The 25323-nt window shown below is 47.0% G+C and overlaps 1 long non-coding RNA gene across 1 annotated transcript in view; it reads left to right on the forward strand.

The window, feature by feature from the left end:
- LOC147717874 (uncharacterized) overlaps positions 1-24833 on the forward strand; it is an 81686-nt gene extending 56853 nt beyond the window's left edge. Inside the window, exons 2-3 of the long non-coding RNA XR_015295825.1 lie at positions 739-806; positions 24699-24833. This is a non-coding gene — a long non-coding RNA (uncharacterized LOC147717874). The remainder of the gene's footprint in view (positions 1-738; positions 807-24698) is intronic.
- The last annotated feature ends 490 nt before the right edge of the window (positions 24834-25323 follow it).

Genomic DNA, 25323 nt, shown 5'->3' on the forward strand with positions numbered 1-25323 from the left:
CTCTTGACTGGGGGTGAATGTTTTGATTCGTTCTGCATTCCGTCCATCAATTGTGTGTCTTTTGCTTCCTCGCCCTAAGTGCGCGGGTATGCCCAGACGTGGTTGGGCCCCGGGCTCACTGTGCCACTGGATTCAAGCTATCCTGGCTGAAGAGGGGTGAAACCCCGAAACCGGTCCTAGGATGCTTTCTTCTGATCCAGGGAGGGCCTGGCTTAACCCAGATCTCTTGACTGGGGGTGAATGTTTTAATTTGTTCTGCATTACGTCCATCACTTGTGTGTCTTTTTCTTCAGCTGCCTCAACATTCACATGGCTTTGGTTCTGGCCATTGAGACATGGTTCCTTGTTTCATTGAATGATATATGTTTACACATCAAACTTAATGTGTCTATGGATACAAATGAAAGTAATTTTGTACAAATGCACTAACTAATCTCTGAGCCAAATTCTTGTAGCTACTGACCTCCAGCATCACTGTATGTAGCATCAGTGTTTCGTGAAAACTCTTAGGCTGCATACTTTCTTTGTTAGTTGCAGAGTCTCTCCGACCTAGATGCATCTTGTTTTGGATTGTAACCCTTTGTGACTGCGGCACGTGTGGGCTAGTCTAAACTGATTACGTTGTATTTGATACGAATCACAGCTATATAATCAAACATCATAGATTGCCCAGATAATTCAGTTTCACCGCCAACTTTAGAGAGGCATTTGATTACTCTTTTTATACTTTGTTTTTAGGTTGTGTTTGAAGATGGTTAAGAACAAGTCTCAGCTCCAGAAGACTGGTCAGCTTAGGTGTTTGTGAGGTAAGTGTAGATGATTATAACTATTTTGTATTAATATTACTTCTCTAGATTTTAGAATAATTTTCCTCACTTTTAGACGTTACTTACGTTTGGTGCATATTTTATGAAAATATCTCCGTAGTCATCGTTTGTGCTTTCTCGTTCAGAACAGTCCTGATGCACTGCTTTAAAAACCCAGCTTTCACTTGAAGGAGTGCATGAGCAAACTCTCATCCTTGTTATACCCTTTCCTTACAAGTTAGAATATGAATTGTCTACTTGTACCTTTCAAAACATTAAACCTAGCTTGCTTACAAGTTATGTTAAAAGTTCACAGTTTTGGGGATGCTGATAACGAGGATCGAGTGGTAGAAACTCCAAATGCAAAGAAAGTAAAAATTGCATTCTCTTATCGTGTCCCAACCTCTGAAATGTTTGCCTCCAGTTAATTAACTCTGTTTTTTTTAACACATCACTGCCATTGTTAATGAGGTAAATCACACATTAGGACGGGATATCTTTAGTAAGGAATACTGATATACTAAACTATGTTGTCTTAAACTGAAAATGTGTTTTAAACAAGCTTTTGCAATGCAATTGGTCTCGCCTTTGGGACCTAACATGTATTTAGCTATGCAGCACATTAGCCTGGGTGCTGAAATATCTATTGTTCTTTAACATGGAGGGAAAGTAAGCACCAAACTGTGTGACACGCCAGGTATGGGAACACATGGAGAGAAATATTGCCTTTCGGTGGGAAATGGTATGATCCAAAGCTCTGTTTTTAATTTAAAATCAGGGCCTTCGGTGGTCATATCACTGGAAATACAGGATTTGAAAAAATATTATTGTCTATGGGTTCTTGTCGAAGACAATTTCTATGGACTGGAATCCAGAGAACACTAAAGTGATTTTTATATTTTACTGACCTCTGCTGGTCGTTTTCTATCAAGAAAGTTAAATAGAGGCAGTTGAACAGAAAAAAAGTCCCTAAGCGGAAGCAGACAAGTCCTAGGGCTGATCTCCAAAACCCACAAAGTACCTACACAAATAAGTATATACTGAAGTATATATAGGAGGTCTTGAATACTTGACCTAAAAAGCAGGGCTAATATCTTTATCAAAGGGGTCAGTACATCCACATGTATAAAGCAGATATATAGTCTTTGATAAAAAGTTACCAATAACTATAATCAGGTATATATTTTATAAATTCATAAATTACAATGTTAAAAGTCATTGTTTCAAAATACTTTTAACAAAGCATTCACACAAAAATAAACATGTCTGAGGCTTTCCAAAACATTTTTCAGGCCACAAAGTGCAGCCACAGAATTAGCCACAGGTGGGCACTGCACTCCAGCTGAAGAGCATACATGTCCAGCTCGGAGTTTGTTTAGATTCAATGACCAAGAGGAGAGAGAGTGAGAGTTTATTTTATTTTGCTGGGGGGCTGCTGCACTTGTAGCACTCCACAACATAAAAACAAAATGCCACTTGGGGCCCTGGCACCTTTTAGGAGACCAACAGGATAAAAAAAAATACAATTAAAAAGCACGTGTAGGGCAGAATGGGGCACTCCTTCCTGGAGTAAGGAATAACAGAGCCCCTCCTGCAGCTCATTTATTGATTCTCTTTTTTGGGCTCTTTTTAAATGTTCGGGTGACCCCCTCCTGTCCCCCCCCCACACACACACCCCCACACCCATCTCAACTGGGACACCCACACTTTAAATTAACTTTGGGGCCATGTGGAGAGGCCTGGGCCCTTAGTGGGTGTTGACAGGAGACATTGTATATTTTCTGTGGGTGCGCAGGCAACCACCAAATTAATCCCTGGATTTATGGAGGGAGCCCCAATGCCTCAGCTGGCTCCCCGGCCTTCACCCATAGTAGCTGCAGGTGGAAATCTGCCTTTATTTTTCTGTGGGTGCAATAGTATCCACCCGGGGCACCCACAACATAATGAATCATTTTTGAGCTGCTGGGGGATCTCCAAGGCCACTATGGCCTTGACTTGATCCCTAACCAGCACCCATCTAGGATGCTAGCAGGGAACTTGCACTATTACTTTGCTCTAATTTATGGTAGTACAAGGGCGGTGTTTATGCTTGGAAACAATGTATCTGTAGACCAAACAATAGGCAGAGCTACACAGAATGTGTTGCTTTGGTTATGAATTACTAAATTGTTCTGGTTAGGAGGTACTTGTAAAGCAGGATCTCAACCAGCATCTTGGCCTCCTGGCATGGAAGCCTGCCAGGGTAATTAGTTGCTGCTAGCTATATCCCTGGATCAGTTTCTTTCTATTCCAGGGTCCACCTCCCTAGTGGCCCTCAGGGCAGGGGCCAACTCTCATGTGGCCCTCTGAGGGCACCTTTCTCATGCGGCCCCCAGGACCCACCTCTCACTCGGCCCCCAGTGTCCACCTCTCTCACGCCGCCCCCAGGGTCCACCTCTCGCTCTGTCCCGCTCTCTTGCAGTGCCCATGTTTGTGGTCATGTCTACCTTCCTCAAATGTTGCAGTCTCCCTGACCCAGTACCAAGCCTCACTGACCAAGAGACAATGCCCACTGAAATGCTCTGCATAGATTTAAATCATGCATGCACAACCCTACTGCCTCCTTTAGGTAATACACTTATTTTAAAAAAAATATTAAACAGACATCCTTATGTGCATAAATAATAAACACATAAAGCTCTTACAATTATTCAACTGTCAGTCGATAATCTGTCACAACCATGGAACATGTCTGGACATTGTCAGCAAGTCTGGGTTTCTCAGCCAGCATTACGTGGCATTCTGTTGCCTACTGCCTTGATTTCCTAACAGAAATGCTATGATTCCCTTTATGTGCTATGCTCTTGCCTCAAAGCCAGGGATGGCAGAGGTCCTAAAGTTACAAAATGAAACTCCCATGTCTCGGCACACACTATATTTGAGTCCACCATTCCCTTCTACAACACTCAGTATGCCTTGGGGTATTCTATCAATGCCCATGAACGTATTACGAGGCCCAAGATGGCATGGCCTCCTCTGGTAATCTTCTAATTTAGTCAAACATAAGTGTCAGCAATGCATAGGACATGCTGCAGACTGACCCTGACAGGCAGAGTCACAACCGAAGCATGTCACTAAGCACACAACAGGAGGTGGGGCCTCTACACTCAGTTTACGTTCTTGCTCTTACAACTGAGTGAGTCAGGCATCCTGAGTCTTATGGTAAGAGAAGAAATTTGCCCATAGCACTGGGTGGCTGGTTCAGGGATGCCTTGATGTTGTGCGCAGTTTGACCGTAATATAAATGTGTGAACTGTTTGAAAGTTAGGAATAAATGCAGATAAAACAGAATGAGGCTTCACAACGACTTCATGGGGTCCAAGGACTCGAATTTGAGTGTAATAGGGTTGTATACAAAACCACAGATACTTGAAGGATTTATTTATATTTTATTTTGAGAGTTTTATATAGCGCGAACAAGAACCTTGCATGTATCAGAGCGCTCTACAAGAAAGATGTAAGGAGCAGATAAAAATATAGTAGAAGAATATATGATTGAGTCTAGTACACAGAAATAGCTAACAATAGATAAACATATACATTACAAGGTTATATACATAGTTTTTAGAAAAATATTATTCCTGAGAATATAGTTTAACTCTTGTTGAGGGAGGTCCAATACAAGGTAGTAAATAAAAACCCGATATAAAAAGAGTTCACGTAAACTTAGACATGAGTATCTATTTCACTTTTTTGAAAGAGGCAGTAGAGGGGTTCTACCTCGTTTCTGGGGGGAAGGCATTCCAGATCCTGGGGGCCATTCCTGAGGAGGATTGGTTATATGTTGTATTCTTGGCAAATCATTGCGGTTTCAGAAGAAGATGGGAATCTTCTTCTGCTCCTGGTGGATCTGTTACCACAGGAGAGTGTCAGTTTTTGTGTTAGATAACCTGGGGTATTGTGGTGTACAGCCTTGTGCGTTATACATGCGGTTTTCAGATGAACTCTCGCCTCGAAGGGTAGCCAGTTGAGAGCTCTAATGTCCAGGGAGATATGACCGTTTATTTTGGAGCCTGTGATTAGTCTAGCCACTGTGTTTATTGTGGCTCTTAGAGGGGCCATCGTTGATATGGGAAGGCCCAAAAGGGCGGCACAACCATATTGTACTCTTGGAATTACTAAGGCTTGCACTGCCTGTTAGAAGTCATTTGTGGGCACAAAGGGTTTCAGTTTTTTCAAGGTGGTTATTTCAAAGTTTGCTCCTTTTGTAGAGGCACTGATGTGTTTCTGCATGTTTAGGTTTCTGTCCAGCATTAATCCCAGTGATTTAGCTGAATCGACAATGAGTGGTTGACCTTTGAGTGCTGTTGGGTGATTCAACCAGTCTTGAATGATGGCCGATTGGTTGGGGGGAGCGATTAGGAGGAATTCAGTTTTGGGGGTGTTTAGTTTCAAATGGTTTTGCCAGCCAGGACTGAGATTTTTGCAGCGCTGAGTTGAGAGATTTGATGTCCTCGAGTGATTAGATCGTTATGTAGAGTTGTGTATCATCTGTGTACATGTGATAGTGGACCTTAGATGCGCTGAGAAGTTTGGGGAGTGGTTCCATAAAAAGGTTGAAAGGTGTGGGTGAGAGGCATGATCATTGCGGTACTCCTAGAGTGGCTGGGACAGGTTTGGATAGGGAATGATTGACCTTGAATCTTTGATCTGTTTTGGACGAAGGAGATGGACCAAGTAAGTACAGAGCCGGATAAACCCATTCTTTGTTTTAAGAGGTCTAGCAAGTTGTCATGTTTGACTGTGTCAAAGGCCGAAGATAGGTCAAGCAAAATTAGTAAATAAGTTTTGTTTTGGTCAAGGATTTTTAGTGCGTCATCTATTATGAGTTCCATACTGTGAACTGCCCGGAAGCCAGGTTGGTATTGGTTGAGCAGGTTGAAGTTATCTATGTAGTTTCCCAACTGTGTATGAACACATTTTTCTTAGAGATTGGCCAGAGTTGTGATGTTGGATATTGGGCGATAGTTGTTTAACACCTTGGCTGCTATGGGTTTTCCCGCTGGGTGCTAAACTCTTTGAGATCCCATTGTTCATGACAAAGCCAGCTCGTCATAAGCACAGGGCAGGTAACACCCATGACGAGCTGGCTTTGTCATCAGCACTGAAGGGGTTAAGTTCGATAGGTCCGTCAATGGCTTTTTTAAGATAGGGGATACCTGTCCCGCTTTAAGGATTTCTGGGATGGTTCCTTGAAGGAGGATGACATTACAATAATGGTCTCTTTGTTTGCCCCCCTCTTTTATCCTGCAATCATTATCTATTGTTCGTTATTCTGGTTTGCCTACCCTATTTTGCCCTTCCTGCTTCTGCACGGGCACCATTACAATGTATTCTTCAACAGTCAAACCACTGCAGTCAGCTTCTTCAACACAGCAGGAGACTAGGCAGTTGTCCAAGACACCACACTGAACAACAGGAAGAAAATCCCACCCTTCCTCTCCCATACTTCCATCACTTCAGAAATACCTAGAACATACCCATGGCCTCTCTCAGAGGTGAGATAATTTTGCCTTCAGCTACCATTCCATCTCTTTGTAACCAACTCTTAAGACTGCTGGTGGGCTCCAAGATGCTATTTACGCTTAAAAACAAGCTGAAAACCCGGGTCAGCCAATAGACGAGACACTCAAGGGGTGAAGAGCAAAGATACAGAAAATTGCCAGCAACACGGTTTAATCATTTTTGCCCCATTCTAGGTTTCTACTTGCATTTCATAAAAAAACTTAGAGGAAAGCTTAATGGATTATTATTTTAAAAGCTTTAAGGGCTTATAACTAAACTCGACGTCCATTATGGTAAAAAATCTGGTTAAAAATAGGCTATGATAAAATGCTGCTGAACAACTTCAGTCTGCCAATTGGTAAGGCATCATATAAACTTTAATGAGTGAAAATCATTGTGATAAATGCCACGGCAATTACAGTCCATAAAGTGCTTTTAGACAGAAATTACCAATGAGAAGGGCCAATCTGTGTCACGATGGTTGCAGACCTAAAAGGAAGCCATGCTTGTAGAATCCATAATTCTTGCGCCTCTTCCAAGCACTTAGGGCCCATACAGCAAGACTCTGTGCTGCTAAGGCTACCTGATGTTTTTGTGCAGGCAGCATCTCCTCCAGCCAAGGGAAACAGAATTTAAAGAGAATGCTGTAAAAAACATAAATGCCCTCATGATGTTTTACTTAAACAAAGTTAAATGGTTGTAGGGCAGGGTTTCGGGTGTCTAAGCGGTTTGATCCTCATGTCCTTCGTGATTGAGTTCAAATTATGAAAAGCTGGCATCTACAAGGAAGTAAAATTCACACTGCGAGCCAGAAACAAAAAGAGATCTGCCTGGATGTCACAAACACAGGTTGTGGAGCTCAGCCTCCTGGCTGTACCTCGGCATTGAAAACCCACTAGCAAAAGAAAACGAGGAATGCCAGCGGATGAGAACCATTTAACGATGTGGACAAAGGGTGGCACAATGAGCTGACCTCTCTTTCTGCAAGAAGCTACCGCCTAATTTTGTTTTTTACCAACTTCGCCCTGCAAAATCCCAAAGAAAATTTGGCTGAGGCTCTTTTTCCATGAAAGGATCACCACATTAGGCGGACGACATCAAAATCTTGAAATGTGGATTATCACCTAGGAAACGAAGCAAAAATGTAATCTCCAATCCCTGGAACCATCAGGCCTTTGTGTGCATGAACCAGTTTGGGGAGAACCAGCTTTCAGGACTGCAGGCAAAAAGAATTTAAAGAGCCTGTGAATCCGGGTGTGACAAACAAGGTATAATAAGCAGGGCCACTGGAAATATGCGGCAGGAGAAGGCCAAGTTATGCGGAGCGTTGAGTATAATATCCAGCAAGAAAATACACATTATGCGGCACATTTTGCAATCGTATTTCTTCTTTATTTCGTCATTTTTAAACTTAGTAAAACTGTCTAGGCATTGGTTGCACTTAGTTAGTACCAGTAGCAATAAGCAACAGCACGGTGACCAGTCCAGCTTTGCAAAGTGTCTTCCATTACGTAGCAACACGTGTCACTGCAATTTTAGTAACTTTTGGACCGTTTGGGCTACAAACTATTTTTTTTCTAAAATATGCAGATTATTTGGCAGATTGATGGATTATGAGGAAACTCTTTAATTATGCGAAAATCGCTGCAGTCGCACAATCGAATAATTCCAGTGACCCTGGATACAGGTAGGACCACTACTCAGGGAAGAAGAGGGAGAGCTGGAGGATATATCTTAAAACTGCAAGAATAAGCAGATTGCGCAGCAGTCCTCCTGGTGCCCTGGATGTCTCCACTCAACATGGAGGGCCATGCTCAGCATTGTGGGTGTCCACCTCAATTGCAGGTTACCAGACCATGAAAAGGCGTGGCAAAATATACATACTGTGTGACGTCGTAGGAGAATATTTGTACTGCAACAGAATTCTCGAACATACTTTAGCCAGAATAGTAATTGCAGCACACATCTGCCCCTTCACATTTATTTAAGGACTGGCTGGCATTCACTTTATCAACCAAAGTCTGTAAAAAACAACACACCCTAGGAAAGGAGTCACTGTACTGTAGCTTCTCCTTCCAGAGCACCAACATCTGCGAATGATTGCTCTTCCTTGAAAGACGCATCCTCACGCTAAATTACCTGTGCATTATGTGGTAAGAGACGAGATGTGGTAAACAATGCTGATATTCTGCTCTGTATTAATTCTGCAGATTTTTCGTGTTCCACAACTCTTGTAGCATGCACAGATGTGGTGGCAGCTGGAAATATTATATATATCACAAAAAAGCTGCCACCACGTTCGCTCACTTTACCACATGGCGCATGTCTGCAAGCTTGTTTTTTGGTCTCCTCGCGCGAAAAGAATTTGAGCTAAAGGAAATTGGGCAGTGGCACAAAAGAGGTGATCGATTGTGTTTAAACGCCGTAAAAAGGAAAGTTTTTCAGTGCAGCATTGTTAAAAAAACAACAAAAAACTGATGCCTGAAGATACTTTACCCGAGCATATTACATTTCATGCTAGCCTGCGATAGGCCTCAGTGGTTGTAAAACACCATCGATTACCGGCCGAGGAGAGTGTAGCTGAAAAGCCCATATTCGCGCAATAAACAGACCACGCAGTGTCAGCGTAAAAGGCCATTTTATTAGACCAGAACTGAGTAATCTGTACATAACAGTAACATAAACATAATAATAACAACAAACCCCCACTCACACTCCCCTCTCATTCGTTTCACTCGTTCCGCTTCATCACAAAGCCCTAGAAGCTCCAACCATGCTTTATTCTTGCCCCTCAATCACTTGTCATCCAGCCCACTCCTTGCGTCCTGCCATTCATGCTTCTATCCGCTCTACGAACTTCCCCCCCCAAGGGAATGGTGTGCCCGCTCTTGACACCCCTGTCCCTTCAAATCCTGCCTAAAGCAGCTCTGGCCTAAACTGGCAACGCTATAGACCGACCCAAACACACCTCCAGCTGCCGGGTGGGTGGGTGGCCTTTTCAGTTCCTTCCCGATGGTGCCAGGCGCAGGAAGAGGAAGTTCCCTTCCTCCCCTGCGCCTAAATACCCACCCCTAACTCCTCCCCTTCCCCTACCTGGCCTATCAATGCGCGAATGACCCCGTGGGAAGACTAGTCTGCGACTCTGCTTCCCCCGGGGCCCGGCATCGCGCAATAAACAGTCCACGCAGTGTCAGAGTAAAAGGCCATTTTATTAGACCAGACCTGCGTAATCTGTACATAACAGTAACATAAACATAATAATAACAACAAACCCCCACTTACACTCCCCTCTCATTCGTTTCATTCGTTCCGCTTCATCACAAAGCCCTAGAAGCTCCAACCATGCTTTATTCTTGCCCCTCAATCACTTGTCATCCAGCCCACTCCTTGCGTCCTGCGAATTCATGCTTCTATCCGCCCTACGAACTCCCCCTCCCCCCCCCAGGGATGGGTGTGCCCGCTCTTGACCCCCCTGTCCCTTCAAATCCTGCAAACCAGTGAACCCCCTGTAGGGCGGTTCACTGCCCCACCCCCCTTCTAGGTCCGCCAGTCCGCAACACACACTCCCGCATTCACTCCCTGCGACACCAGATAGCCTCATTTCACAACTTGCTCACCACATCTCTCATCTCCATCATGTAATACGCATTACCCAGCTGGGACAAGTGCACCCCGTCGTCCCTGAAAACTAAAGGCACCTCCAGTCGAATCCCGCCATGTGCAATAACCTTAATGTCTTTGTCACCACAGTAAAGTCTCATCGCCCTGTTGAGCTTCCTTCGTGCCTTTTCGATAGCCCCATGCTTCATAGCCCCTCTCCACACTTTCCTTGGGACCAACTCAGTCCAGGCTATGCAGGTCCTCCAGCCTCTCTTTTAACACCTCCAGGTCCTGTTGCATGAGTTGTAAAAGTGCCAATCCGGACAGCTGCACAAGGTCATTTCCCCGTCAACAAAGGGAGAGACAGGGTTCAAGGGCACTCTTAGTCCCCAATCAGTAGATACATAAACAAAGGAAGAGTGTCCGTCAGTATGGCGTTAATATAGTGGAGATAGCACGTAAAAATATGAGGCCAGCTGTGGTTGGTCAAAAGACTGAACCAACTTTCAAGAAAAAATGCATGATTTTTTCAGGAAAGCCTCACTCACCCTAGTGGTGACATGCTTCATCATCGGGTCCACTAGGGAGATCGAGTACCTCCCTAGTGTGCTACGACGCCAGGAGACTGCGGAGCAGGTTTTGTGAGAGTGAAGAGTGAAAAAAGTGTGGTTAAAAATGTCAGAGGTTGTCCCAAAAAATCATTTATTCGCTGGTCAACTTGACATATTAAAATTAAAGACTATGTGCAGGGAAACTATCCAAAAGAAATACTGGTGTTTCCCTGTTAGGGGAAGGTCAACATGTTTCTGCCCTTTAAGTGTATGAATTTACAGGGCTTTCGTCAGGACAGTAAGCGGGTGTTACCTCAACAGGTATAGGCGCGCTAAGGCCTACCCTGCCGTAGGCAGTGAAAGTTAAAAAGTAGCACTATGTGTAAAAATTGGTGCGTTTAAAAATACAAACCAAAAGGCTAGGGGATTTACCTCTATTGCGAGGAGCCCAGAAGTCTGTAGGTAGGTGATAGACAGACAAACAAACAACACACAAAACATAAAAACAAGAACAGACAATCATTATTGATCATGTTTTGTTGCCATTCAACTTATAGTGTGGCGTGATACGTGCTAACAAACCTATCAATGGCCGTGGCCGAGATGGATTGCATTGTAGAATAGAGGTTGTGCCCAAGAACCAGGGTGATGGGCCTCAACTAGAACCAGAGTCGAGTGATCTGGCACAAGGCGTTGCACAATTGGTGAGGTAATGTAAATGGAGGCTTGCAGTGCTAAGTCCATCCGTGTGGGAAGCCAGGCGGCTGCCCGTAATTGTAACATTACCTATGGTAAGGAGGCGGAGAAATGATCCCCGAGGTGTAGCGTAGGAAGCAGGGCTACGTAGTAGTTATGCGCAGCCCTGCTGGCCGTGAATTAGAGAGCTTTAAATAGGCACGCAAAATAATGAAAATATAAGTGAAACAATCCTCACTTGTATTCAATGTGAGCCACGCCCCATAGATTCAGGGGGGGGGGTGGGAGCGACAATGGCACACCCTATCAGGGTAAAAACAAACAAACAACGGAGAGTTCAAGGAATCTGGCAGAATCTCACACACAAACACTTAGCTTATTAAGATGTCCAAATGGTTGGTCTTACGCCCGCAACGCTCAGCACCCACTCGGCACCTAGCTGTCCCCCGCTGGATCTCGTGGATCACGAGCGAGGGGCAAGCCCGGCGTTAAGAGGGGGAGGCGTCGAGGCGTCTGCCAATGGGAGACGTTTGTTTGAAAACGAGGCTTGGAAAGCAAGCCCCGCGCTACCGCTAATTCACGGCCAGCAGAGCTGCGCATAACTACTACGTAGCTCTGCTTCCTACGCTACACCTCTGGGATCATTTCTCCGCCTCCTTACCATAGGTAATGTTACAATTACGGGCAGCCGCCTGGCTTCCCACACGGATGGACTTAGCACTGCAAGCCTCCATTTACATTACCTCACCAATTGTGCAACGCCTTGTGCCAGATCACTCGACTCTGGTTCTAGTTGAGGCCCATCACCCTGGTTCTTGGGCACAACCTCTATTCTACAATGCAATCCATCTCGGCCACGGCCATTGATAGGTTTGTTAGCACGTATCACGCCACACTATAAGTTGAATGGCAACAAAACATGATCAATAATGATTGTCTGTTCTTGTTTTTATGTTTTGTGTGTTGTTTGTTTGTCTGTCTATCACCTACCTACAGACTTCTGGGCTCCTCGCAATAGAGGTAAATCCCCTAGCCTTTTGGTTTGTATTTTTAAACGCACCAATTTTTACACATAGTGCTACTTTTTAACTTTCACTGCCTACGGCAGGGTAGGCCTTAGCGCGCCTATACCTGTTGAGGTAACACCCGCTTACTGGTCCTGACGAAAGCCCTGTAAATTCATACACTTAAAGGGCAGAAACATGTTGACCTTCCCCTAACAGGGAAACACCAGTATTTCTTTTGGATAGTTTCCCTGCACATAGTCTTTAATTTTAATATGTCAAGTTGACCAGCGAATAAATGATTTTTTGGGACAACCTCTGACATTTTTAACCACACTTTTTTCACTCTTCACTCTCACAAAACCTGCTCCGCAGTCTCCTGGCGTCGTAGCACACTAGGGAGGTACTCGATCTCCCTAGTGGACCCGATGATGAAGCATGTCACCACTAGGGTGAGTGAGGCTTTCCTGAAAAAATCATGCATTTTTTCTTGAAAGTTGGTCCAGTCTTTTGACCAACCACAGTTGGCCTCATATTTTTACGTGCTATCTCCACTATATTAACGCCATACCAAGGTCATTTCCCCCCAGATGAATGATCAACAAATCAGGACATCCCCTCTGTGGGATCATCTTCGCGAGCCAGGGCAGTAGTGCCCCCCATCGCATGCCACTTTTGCCCCACCATTGTACCTCGTGCAAGTGTCCTTTCAGTCCCAGGTTACGGCCATAAACCTGCTGCTCCGCATATTTGGATGCCCAATGCACGAAAGAGTGTCCAACAATCCATGTCACCGTCTTACCGCCCGGTCCACCCACGCAACCTACGAAGAAAAAGATGTTAGAACAAGAAAAAACTAGCGGAATCAACCAACACCCTGCCTGGGACCACCCTATTTCCTCACATACCTCTCGCAACAGTGCGACTTCCACCGCCCGAGTCTCCTAATCCTATCCCAGGACCAACCCAACCTGGCCGCCGCTGTCGCAGCCCCGATCCGGAAAGAGTGGGTCCCGAAACCAGCCTCATCCATGCCCAACCTCCTCAAAGCCTTGCGCAACACAGCCAACAACTGGCCCGCCGTCACTCTCGCGCCAGACGCATGACAAAAAATCTCCCCACAACGCACACCCCCCGTCCCCAGGAAAGTCCGCCATTCCAACACTGGGCAAACCGCCCGCCTGTCTCATTCAACCACACCCACTTGCCCCTGCCCAACTGATCAGTCTTGGAGCACTGTAGCCAAATACCCAAGCGCCCCCATCGACTCGAACCTCCTCAAACAACCTGCCAGCCCCTCTCCTCGTACCCAAAAGCTCAGACACCCGAAATGCCCCGAAAAACATCCACACCATACACAAGCGAAAAAGACCCACCTCAACCAGGTCATAACAACATTCCGGCAACACCCCAACCAGCCGGACCAACAACTCTAACGTCACCGCCTCCCTTAGCCTGCCCCTCCCACTCCCTCGCTTCCTGCCCCAGCCCCGCAACATTCTGCTCAGTATCACATCTTTGGTCGGGTCAAAGCCCAGAAACAAAACACAGTAGAAAGATATCCCCGCCAATTTACCAGATATCGTAGCCGCAGTCAAACCCGATGCATGCAATCCAACACATAACCTCTTAGCCCATGTTCCACAGCCGACTCCACACCCGCAACGCCATTCACCGTCCAGCCCATGAAAGCACTAAATTCAGACCATGCCAAACGATAAGTCCTCCTCGTGGTCTCAGCCAGCGAACCCTCCTCCAGTCCAATCATCCTCACTCCCCCAAGGCCCAGATGCCGGCCGGCAGCTCGGTCTTGCACGTATCCGCTCCCGGCGCCAGGTGTCGAAACCGCTGCCACTGCGAATGAGACAAAGCATCCGCAATGTCAATATTCGCCCCAGGGACATGCTTAGCCCGAAACACCACATTCAACCGCAGACACGCCAACATGAACCTCCGCAACAGCCGCAACACTCTCAGGTCCCTTGCCCTCTGATGATTCACCAGCTCCACCACCGTCATATTGTCCACGTAGAAGAGCACAGACCTGTTCCGAAATTCCTCCCCCCACACCTCCAGTGCCACCAGCAAAGGGAAGAATTCCAAGAAGGCAATGCTCCTGCCCTGTTTGATCCAGGAGGCCGGCCAGCTCTCCGCACACCACCTGCCATCCCAGAAGACACCAAACCCCGCTGACCCAGCCGCGTCAGAGTAAATTTGGCATTGCCAGACCGCCCTCTCCTCGTCAAAGTCCAGAGACACACCGTTGAAGTCCTGCAAGAAAGTAATCCATGTCCTCAAGTCCGACCTCACTCCCATGGAAATCCTGACCCTGTGATGTGGAAGCACTGCCCCCGACATGGCCATGCCGAGCCGCCTGCAGAACGTCCGCCCTGCCCGCACTACCCTACACGCAAAGTTAAGGAAACCCAGAAGTTTCTGCACTGCCCGCAAAGGAATCCGCCGCTCCCCCACAGCCCACTCCAGACATGCCAGTATCTCCGTCACTTTGGCCGCAGGAAGGCGCGCCAGCCACTGCACTGAGTCCAGTTCGATCCCCAGGAAGGTGAGGCAACAGCTAGGACCAGCCGTCTTCTCGGGCGCCAGAGGCACCCCAAACTGAAAGGCCATCTCCTGGAATCGCGACAGGGCCCTGCCGCAATCCCCGGTATCCGACCTCCCCAGGAAAAGGAAATCATTCAAGTAGTGAGTGACCTCACGGCACCCACTAACTCGCACCATGACCCACTGCAGAAAAGTGCTAAAGAGCTCGAAAAGAGCGCAGGAGATGGCACATCCCATGGGCAAAACCTTGTCCACGTAGATGGCCCCTCCAAACTGCATGCCTAAGAGCGAAAAATCCGCCGGGTGAATAGGCAGTAAACGGAAAGCAGACTTAATGTCACACTTCGCCAATTCCGCACCCGTCCCACACACCCTCACCAGGCGGATCGCATCGTCCACCGACGCGTAGAGCACTCCAGAATCCTCCTCTGCAATAAAGTCATTCACTGACTGTCCCTCCGGCCATGACAGATGGTGTATCATCCTGAACTCCCCCTCCTCTTTCTTCGGTACCACCCCCAATGGGGAGATGATCAGGTCCTGCAAAGGCCAGTCAGTAAACTGGCACGCCACCCTTCCTTCTTCCACCTCCTTCCTCAACTTAGCAGACACAACACATGGCAGTTCTTTGGCAGATTCTCAAATTGTCGGCCCAACCTCGCTCCCTGGGACCTTGGTAGCCCACCCTAAAACCCTCAGTGAAACTCCAGAAAAGACGCGCCGCCGCCTCCTGATCCGGGTAGCACGAGAGCCACGGGGCCATCGCCTCCACCCTAACCGGTGTAGGCACCCTTCGGTCCAGGGTGGCCCCGCCCTCTGGCGTTCCTCCATTGCTCCGAGGGTGTGGTGAGCGTAAGGCACTGCGTAGGGACATGTTTCCCGCCGCACTTCGAGCACTCGTGTTTGAATTTACAGGGATACCGGGAACAATACCCCTTATTGTAGCTCCAACAGACCCATCACCTCAGGCTGCTTCGGATTCACCACCAGTAGACGTGGGTGGTTTCCACCTCTTGATGGAATGGGCTACTAAGCGTTTCCATATTGATATGGAGCAAACGGAGCAAGAATGTTTTCTCTACGACTTTAAAGACCAGCCTAGAAAACAAGTCAAATCGATACCGATTATTGACTTTATCTGGATGGAGGGTATAAAGGTCATGTCTACTCCAGCATCCATTCCTCCGGTCTTGCCACTGATTGACAAGAAGTACAAGGCACCTGGAAAGTCACTGGCGTACCTTATAGGACAACCCAAACTGGACTCAGTTATCATCCAAGCGGCGCAAAAGAGAGCTTGAAACCCTTCATCTCCAGTTGCAGCCCCACCGGACAGAGATGGCAGGCGCCTGGATGCCATTGGGAAACGCGTTTCAACGATGGCAGCTACCACAGTCCGGGCTGCTAATTGTAGGAAGGTGGATATCTGACTATGGTTGCCCCCAACTTTTTGCCTAGTGTTTTGCTGGTTTTCGACATAGTTGACCTGGGATCCTTCTATTCAGGACCCCAGGCTTCCTGCTCTCTCTGTTAAAATGGACTCCATGTACCTTAGGTACATATCTAATTGGTATTGGGTCCCTCTTGTAAGTCCTTGTACAGTGTACCATAGGTACCCAGGGCATAAGTACACCCAAGGCCTACCAGGGGCTGCAGCATGTATTGTGCCACCCCTGGCTGGCCATCCAAAACTCAGCTGGGGCAAGGTGGTGTAATCACCCTTTGCTTTGGATATAGTATACCTATATCTAACCCTAAAACGGACACATATACTCCTATAAGTCACTCCTATGGCAGGCCTTATCAATCCTGAAGGCAGAGTGCTTGGAATTATGTGAGATGGTGCTCTAGCATGAGCTGAGCCTGTCTGCAGCTTTCGGAACCATGTCCTTATAGCTGTTCCATGATAACAATATACCATATACTATTAAGTGCATTATAATCCTCGCGGTTATTGCTAACTTTGGCATAGCATTATCAAAACATGACGAGTAAGGTGTCATACGAATTGGAATACTACCCCCTCGCCAGTTCTGGCGACGGGGGTAGCATTCCACCCTTTTAGAGGGACATGACATGTATGTAACGAGAACACCGGTTAAAGTTAACCCGAGCCTCAGCATCACAAAATGGATGCTGCTGCCACAGACACAAGTCTGACCTCCTGCTGCTGGGAGTCCTTCCAGCAACGGAGGCCTGGACAAAGGATTTCCTGCCTGGGGAGGTGTTAGCACCACCCCAGACAGGACTTTTGAGTATCCAGATAGGCAGGGCTGAAAGGAATGAGACATGCCTGGGGCACACAAGGTTTCCCTGTGCATACCCCGGTTTAAACCAGTTGCTGGGGCACTCCAGCCCCAGCTCTGGTGCGAAACCGGACAAAGGATAGGGGGTGTAACCACCCCCTTCCTGGTCCCACCCATAGGTGGGACCTAGTTGCAGTACAGCCCCCTTTAGGAGAATAAAGGTAGGAGCTGGTCCCATTCCAAATTAGATTATCCTGATTTGAAACTCTACAAAGAAGAAACTCTGGACTTCGACGTTCTGCTCCACAGAAGACTGAAGAAAATCTCCCTTGTGGCCAAAGAGTGACCACCCTGCACAACAGGCACCATCAAGCGTCCTAGCGGTTCACTTTGTCGTCCTTCCTGCTGGAACCAGACTTCAGAGCCCGACGAGATCCGGACTTCCAGACGTCTCCGACCTCTACCTACATCTGCAGCACAGCTGAGATCCGTGGGTGCGACGAGACACGTGGGACCGGCCAACTTGGAGAAACTGCACTTCGCTTCCAGCACGACTTCAGAGGCATCCTCGAGAAAGTGGGATTGAGAAGCCCCAGCACCGAGCAGCTCCTGCACCAAAGATCAGCCCTCCAGCATCCACGAGATCTGCGTGGGGCCCTTTTGCTTGATTGCTGCTCGACGCGTTGTCTGGTCACTTGCCGGCTGGCTAGTGACCTCCTAGACGACGATCCACGAAATCTACATCGCTGGTCTGGTTGCTCCAGACTGGCCCTTGCTTCCCTGCAAAGGAGAAGCACCCCGGACCCTCCTGGTCCGCACCAGACGCCATTTCCACTCACCCCGTGGGTTGCCTTTGCCAAGGCCTGTTGACGCTGAATCCGGAACGGACACCGCAGACAGCGAGAGCCTGTGTGTGACAGCTCCTGCCTCCATTCTGGTCATCGAAGGCACCTTCTGGTGCAGGTGGCTGCAGAGATAAGCGTCCACTCTTCACCTGATTGCGACAACAGCATCTGGTTCCACTCCGGTCACTAGCTAGTGACTTTGAACATTGTCCCCTCTGCTTTCAGGTCTCCAACTTCCTCGATCCACCCTTGGATCGCTCCGGACATCTTCCTCCTGGTCGCCTGCAGTATCTTTCTTCAAGGCTCCATAGACTACGACGCGGAGACCCGACACACTTTCACACCTATGCACCTGCATCCCGTGGGTGAGGTATCGAGAGCATTTCGGTGCTCAAGGGTAGATTGACTCTCCTAGTGTCCAGGTATCCTGTCGTTTTAGTCCTAACTAGTCGGAACTGTCTCTTACTTACCTTATCGTAATTTGTAGTGTCCATTGACTTTGTCCTGCATCTCGTGTTTGAGTTCACACTCTGCACACGCGTCCCGTGGGCCTCCTGCTCCTTACCTAAGGTTAGAGTAGTGTAGTCCCAGCGATCCAACAGCCACTGGACATCTTCATTTCCTCTATCGATTTCCTTATACCATTTACTTAGTATATGGTTTGTCGTGCCCCTAGGGCACCATTGTAATTTGTGCAACTTAACGTATTTTTCTTAAGAGTCTTGTCATGTGCTTAGCCCTCTGATCTCATAGAGTTTAGAGGTTTTGTTAGTAATAAATATCTTGTTTATTTTCATAACAACCTGTGTGGTGTCCTTTCATTTGGTATTCAAGGGGTTATATGTGGTAAAACAGCTGGCTTCATATGCCAAAAGAGTTTAGCCTAAGACTGCTTTGTCCATGCTACCATTAGGTTAGCTGGTCTATAAGGTTCACTTACAACCAATCACCATAAGGGTTGTTTGGACTGATACAAAATGATCACTAGAACTAGTGAGCATCATATATCAGGCCAACTTCTCACACTAATTCTTTGGCCATCCTGGGCAGGTATGACCGGCAGATGTGGTAGGACATAGCTCCGTACATAGACCTCCTTCCTGAGCCTTCTAAATTTGAAGCACAGAAGATCTTACAGGAAGGACAAAGAATCTCAGAGGAGATTATTGATTCGGCGGTTGACATCGCCTCAACTGGTTTCCGGCAGCTAGCTGGTGCTGCTGTCTTGCGTAGGCAGGGGTGGCTACGATCTATTTCTTTCCGTCAGGAGGTACAATCTAAGGTATTGGATTTGCCTTATGATGGTGAATTTCTGTTTGGCCCGCAATTTGAAGAAGCCTACAAACAATAAAGAAAGATACAAAAACGGCGAAGTCCTTGGGTACACTTCAATTTCGCAAACCGCCCTTTCGAGGAGCGAGAGGACGTGGATCGTTCTCCAACAGAGGTGGATACACACAACAATCCTCCTACAGACAAGGAAATCAGCGCTACCAGACCCAGCGCTATCAAACCTACGGCCAGAGGAGAACTAATTATTCCCAGAACAGGGGAAAAACTACCTACCGCGGAAAGGATAAGCGCCAATGAGACCCATCACCTGCCACCACTACTACCCCACTCTCGAGAAAAAGTTGAGCGGACAGTTATCAAAATTTTACTCAAATTGGCTATCGATAACTTCAGACAGGTGGGTCCTGGATATTGTAGCCAAGGGCCATGCCTTAGAATTCAACCATTTTCCTCTGAATGTTCCCCCAAAAGGCCCAACTCCAGCTCACCTGGAAGAGCTATTTGCCAAGATTAATTTGATGCTACAGAAAGGAGCAATCGAGAGAGTACCTCAAAATATGAGGGGAATGGGATTTTACTCCAGATTTTTCCTAATAAAGAAAAAGTCTGGAGAATGGCGTCCGATTCTGGATCTCCGTGCCCTAAACAAGTATTTGAAAAAGTTAACATTCAGGATGTTGTCACTTCCGGAAATACTGCATCTTCTAGCAGCGGGAGACTACATGGCCACCTTGGATCTCCAAGATGCATCTTTCCATATCCCCATCTTACCTCGCCACAGAAAATTCCTGCGATTCAGAGTGGCTGGCAAGGATTACCAGTTCAAAGTACTTCCCTTCGGTCTACGCTCCGCGCCAAGGGTGTTTACAAAGGTCTTAGCCCCAGTGGCTGCTCACCTCCGGCTGGAGGGGATTCAAATATTTCCATATTTGGACGACTACCTTATCAAGGCCAGTTCTTACGAGGAGACAGACAATCATCTACAACGGTGTCTGAACCTTTTTCAGTCCCTGGGTCTCTCCATCAACTTCAGCAAATCCCAGTTGATACCATCACAAAGACGAGCTTTCCTGGGAGCAACCTTAGACACCCAGTTGCTCCAAGCCTTCGTCTCAGACGAGAGACAAATCAAGATACGAAATATGGCTGGAAATCTGCTTTCAAAAAAGTCAGTTTCAGTTCGACAGTACAAGTCTTTTCTGGGGATGGTATCGTCTTGCATTCCATTAATACCAAATTGCTGACTTAGGATGAGGCCTCTGCAGGAAGAACTGAGCTTACAATGGCTACAGGTCTCCGGCTCTTTCGAGTATCTCATCCAGATCACACCTCACATGCGTAGGTCCCTCCTCTAGTGGACGCAAAGAAAACATCTGCGGCAAGGTTGCGCTTTCCTCCTGGATGCGCCAAGCTTTACAATCACCACTGATGCATCCCTCGAAGGCTGGGGAGCTCATCTTCAGGGCCTAACTATCAGCAGCAAGTGGAACCCTCAACAAAGGCGTTGGCACATCAACCGGCTAGAACTGAGAGCCATTTTCCTTGCACTCAAGGCATTTCATGCAATCATTTATTTTATTTATTTTATTTATTTGAATTTATAATGCGCAACTGCTACCCACAGTGGGTTTCCCGGCGCAAGGGAAATACTGAAGAAGAAAAGGACAACGCGGCAGTACCAAACAAAGTAGCAACTTATATATTTGTTAAAAAAACATAGTTTTAAATTTTTTCCGAAAACAAAATAGGTTAGTTTCAGATTTCAGAGCAATTGGAAGCGCGTTCCAATATTTGGGACCTAGATGGAAAAGGCTCGAGCCCCCCATCCTTGCAAGTTTGAATCTTGGAACAACAAAGTTGTAATTTGCGGAGAATCTTAATGTGCGACTAGGCTTGTAAGGTTGATCAAGACTCTACAAGTATTTTGGGGCCGTGCCCTGTTTGATTTTAAAGAGATAGCACAGGGCTTTGAATTTTATACGGCTAGAGACCCTAAGCCAGTGTAAATCTCGGAGAGCCTGAGAGGCCGATGATTTCCTCGGGATGTTAAGAAGAAGTCGGGCCGACGAGTTTTGTACAACCTGAAGCTTATTAATCGTTGCTACGTCTGCACCGAGGTAGAGGACATTTCCATAGTCCAGGCGAGAGGTTACTAACGCCTGGACTACGGTTCTCTTGGTGGCATGGGCAGCATCCATAGAATTTTCTGGAGCCAACGCAGGGTTGCAAAGCAGATCTCATGGATAGTTTATCATCTATAAGAAATCCGAGGTTTCGAACCACAGATCTTGGTTGGGGAAGGGGTCCCATATCACTGGGCCAGTGTTGTGGACCCCAGAGATCTTTATGCTTCCCCAGGATGATAACCTCGGTTTTGTCACCATTTAGCTTGAGCAAATGCCTCTGCATCCACTCAGCCATACGAGACAATCCGGACTTCAGGGTCGATACACTGTTACTCTCACTGCTGGAAAGGGAGAAAACCACTTGGGTGTCATCGGCGTATGAAAAAATAGTCAGCCCAGCATCCTCCGCGATGGTAGCCAGGGGTCAAACATAGATGTTGAACAATAGGGGGCTGAGTATCCAGGATGCCAATGTGTTGGTACGCACAGACAACACAACGAGCATGCATTACGTAAACAAGCAGGGAGGAACAAGATTACTTCTCCTTTCTCAGGAAGCCCAAAGGCTATGGACATGGTCAATACAACACAACATCAATCTTCAAGCGGTGCATGTTCCTGGAACGGAGAACGTCTTGGCAGACGCACTCAGCAGGACAACCGTATCCATTCACGAGTGGGAACTTCATCAGCAGACCGTGGATCGTTAAGCATTGGTGACCACACACAGTAACCCAGTGACAACACTACAAATGGACACCACACAAGGTTTTTATATCACAAATAAGTATATTTTATATAGAGTTACCACTAGACCAATAACAACACAAATAATCCACAGTACTATTAGAATTCAAGAGTTCTGGTTGATGCAAGTCGGTAGCCCTGTTTGGCTACAGCGCTGTTGAACTAACACAGAGTAAAGCAAATCCAGCGGACTGCGTCGGTACGGGCCCACTCAAATGTCGACAGACTCAGTTACAGTACCTTTTACTTGAGGAGGCCGGCATGGATGTGCGAGCCGGTTCCGGTGTTCGTCGGGGTGCAGAAAGGAAGCGTTGCAGGACGCGTTGTCCCTCCATGCGGTGCAGGCAGCAGCCCGTTGACAGAGTCGGTGGATCCAAGGCGTGCGTTGCAGGGCTAGACAGTGCTTCGTTGCAGTGCGGCGACAGAGCCGGAGTTCTGGAGCTAGCGTTGATCAGTCCGGGCAGCAGTGCGAGTCAAGCAGTGAGTCCCAAAGCGTGCGAAGCGGTGCCCAACTCCGGTATGTTCACAGGACTCAAAGTCAGCAGTAGTGACCGCGTCGGTCAGACCAGTATGAGTAGGTGTAGCGAGGCTTTGCACGTTGCGGTGACCCCAGTCGCAGTGCCGGCAACGGCTCGGTGGCGGAGTCAGTGAGCTCAGAGCTTGCGTTGTTCGAGGCGGACGTTGCTTGATGCGGTGCCTACAGGACACCGGGCTGGTCATGAAAGTCGGTCACAGCTCCCTACCTCTGTACCCACTGAAACAGCGTTTCCAGCAGCAATTCACAAAGGCTGGTGAAGTCAACTGATCCTGGGACTTCGGTCAGGGGGCAAGCTCTCTTCCAAGCCCTTGGAAATCTTTTGCACTAGTTGAAAGTAAAGTCCACAAAGTTCTTTCTCCTCTCTTTGGCAGTCAGGCAACCACTGCAGGCCAATCCCCCAAGCAGCACTTCAGCTTGGGAATAGTCTCTCCTCAGTTTCTTCAGGTTCATCTCCTCAGCAGAGGTTTTGTCTTGCAAGTCCAGAAGTGATCTAATTTCGTGGAATCAGGGTCCCAATATTTATACCTCAAACTCCTTTGTTCTCTGAGGGGAGAGGGGGCTGTGCCAAGTCCAAACCAGTTCTGAAGCACTGTTTACCAGACTTCTCCTTTCCTTTCACAGTGCAAGGCAGGAACATCAGACTCCCCACAGCCAGCATTGTGGAAGGCAAGTACAGCCCTGGCGCACTTTGTTGACAGTCTTCCTTCTCTTCTTTCAGTGTGCAGGGCAAAGACATCAGACGCACCACAGGGGGTGGAGCCAGCACTGTGGGGGGCGGGCACAGTCCTATTCATGTCCTCCTCCCTCCCATCTAGATGCAGATCTCTCTATTCACCACTGGGCTGACTCATTCTGTCTCCTGGAATCCCCCAGCCCTGTCACTCAAACTCCAGACAAGGAATACACAACCTAGCAGAGGCAAGCTTGAAAGGTTTAGGCAAGCAAATACCTACTTTTTAAAAGTGGTATTTGCAAACACAGAATGTTGAAACCCACTTTATTAAAATATGTACTTTATCATTCTGGGTCCAGGCATACTAAACTCGAATTTCTACCATGTTCTCTGAGTCAGTTAGGATTATAAAATGTAATCATTCTAAACGCCCATTCTGGCCTATGGAGAAACAGGTAGCCTTGCAATAGTGAAAAACGAAAATGCCTGTAATTCACTATTAGGACATGCCACACACATCAGGGCTTGTCCTACCTTATACTTACAATGCACCCTGCCCTTGGGCCTACCATAGGGGTGTCTGATATGAAGAAAATGTAAGGTTCAGGGACTGGCAAGTGGGTGCACTTGCCCAGTTAGCATGACAGTACCAGACTGCACACAGGCTCTGCAATGAAAGACCTTAGACACATTTTGCAAGGCCGCTTCTTTGGGTGGCACAACCAGTGCTGCAAGCCCACTAGCAGCATTTGGATTTACACGCCCTGGGCACACTCAGTGCACTGTACTGGGGTCCGACAAGTAAACCAAATAGTCAATCATGGAATCACCAATTAATACATCAATTTACAATAGGGAGAGCATATGCACTTTAGCACTGATCAGCAGTGGTAAAGTGCCCAGAGTCATAAAATAGCCAACAACAGGTCAGAAGAAATATAGGAGGAAGACAAAAAATTCAGGGATGACCCTGCAAAAAGGGCCAAATCCAACAATTACAAATTAATTTTCTTGGTTCATCATGTTGTGAAATTAGTAAATCACAAAATGGTGACCTCCACCAACTTAGGCATTTTGGATGGTCGGTGTTTGAACAGCTATAACTCTTCGACAATAGATTCCTTAACTGTATTTGGTTAACATTTTAAACCCTGGTGACAGTTACATGATTGTATCCACGGAGACCAAATTTAAGTCGGAAGCTGGACACATGAAGTGATGTTGCTTATAATGCGAAGCAATACCGCAGTGTACCCTTGTGCAAGAGTGAGCTTTATTTATATCATTAGATGCATGCCACAAAAGGTGACTCTAATCCAATGAGAACTGCCTCGTCTTATAGGACTGTGCCTTTTGTTGGTGGTACATTGTTATCTCACCAGTGTCATTGTGTGATAGAAGCGTTGCAGTAAACAATCTGTACTCTAATGTATCTTACGCTGATATCTGATTGCCTTGTTTTCACAGCTGGAACCATGAAGAACTTTTGAAGAAAATCGCCAGCTGCAAACTCCCAAGGTAGAGAGCGAAGAAGGAACAACAGTCCTTGGAGATGGAAGCCTCTTCACCGCTGCTGCAATGACAAAACCAAAGACATTGGAAACATAAAATACAACTGAGAAACGCTTCCTTCTGCTGCTTTATGTCTTTCAGTGGAGGAGTGTGAATGGGTGTGGCAGAAAAAAGATACGATATAGGAGGATATTTATTCACAGACACAAAAGGTTGCATTCGACACTACATTGGAGTACCCTTAACTTAGCACACAACACAAATATAGAATATGTGGCAAATTAAGTTATAAAATGTGATGGGATAGTCCTGTGTAATCCTTGAGATCCTTTGCCCCATTTCTATATCCATATATATTCCCAAATAATCTAATTACAAACCTGAAAACACCAGCTTGCAGCTTCTTTTAGGATAGGATTCGTTTTATTGCTCCTGTCAGCATTTATGCCGCACTTCACTACCCATCTCCTTTTAGGGACCTCTTCCGAATACTGCGGTACAGGAGCTCACATAATTACCCCAACCCTACTCTACCTCTACTCTGATTTTTTTGATTCAAAATGTATTTTGTGCTTACTGA

Source organism: Lissotriton vulgaris, chromosome 5 (assembly GCF_964263255.1).
Source record: "Lissotriton vulgaris chromosome 5, aLisVul1.2, whole genome shotgun sequence".
Taxonomy (NCBI): Eukaryota; Metazoa; Chordata; class Amphibia; order Caudata; family Salamandridae; genus Lissotriton; species Lissotriton vulgaris.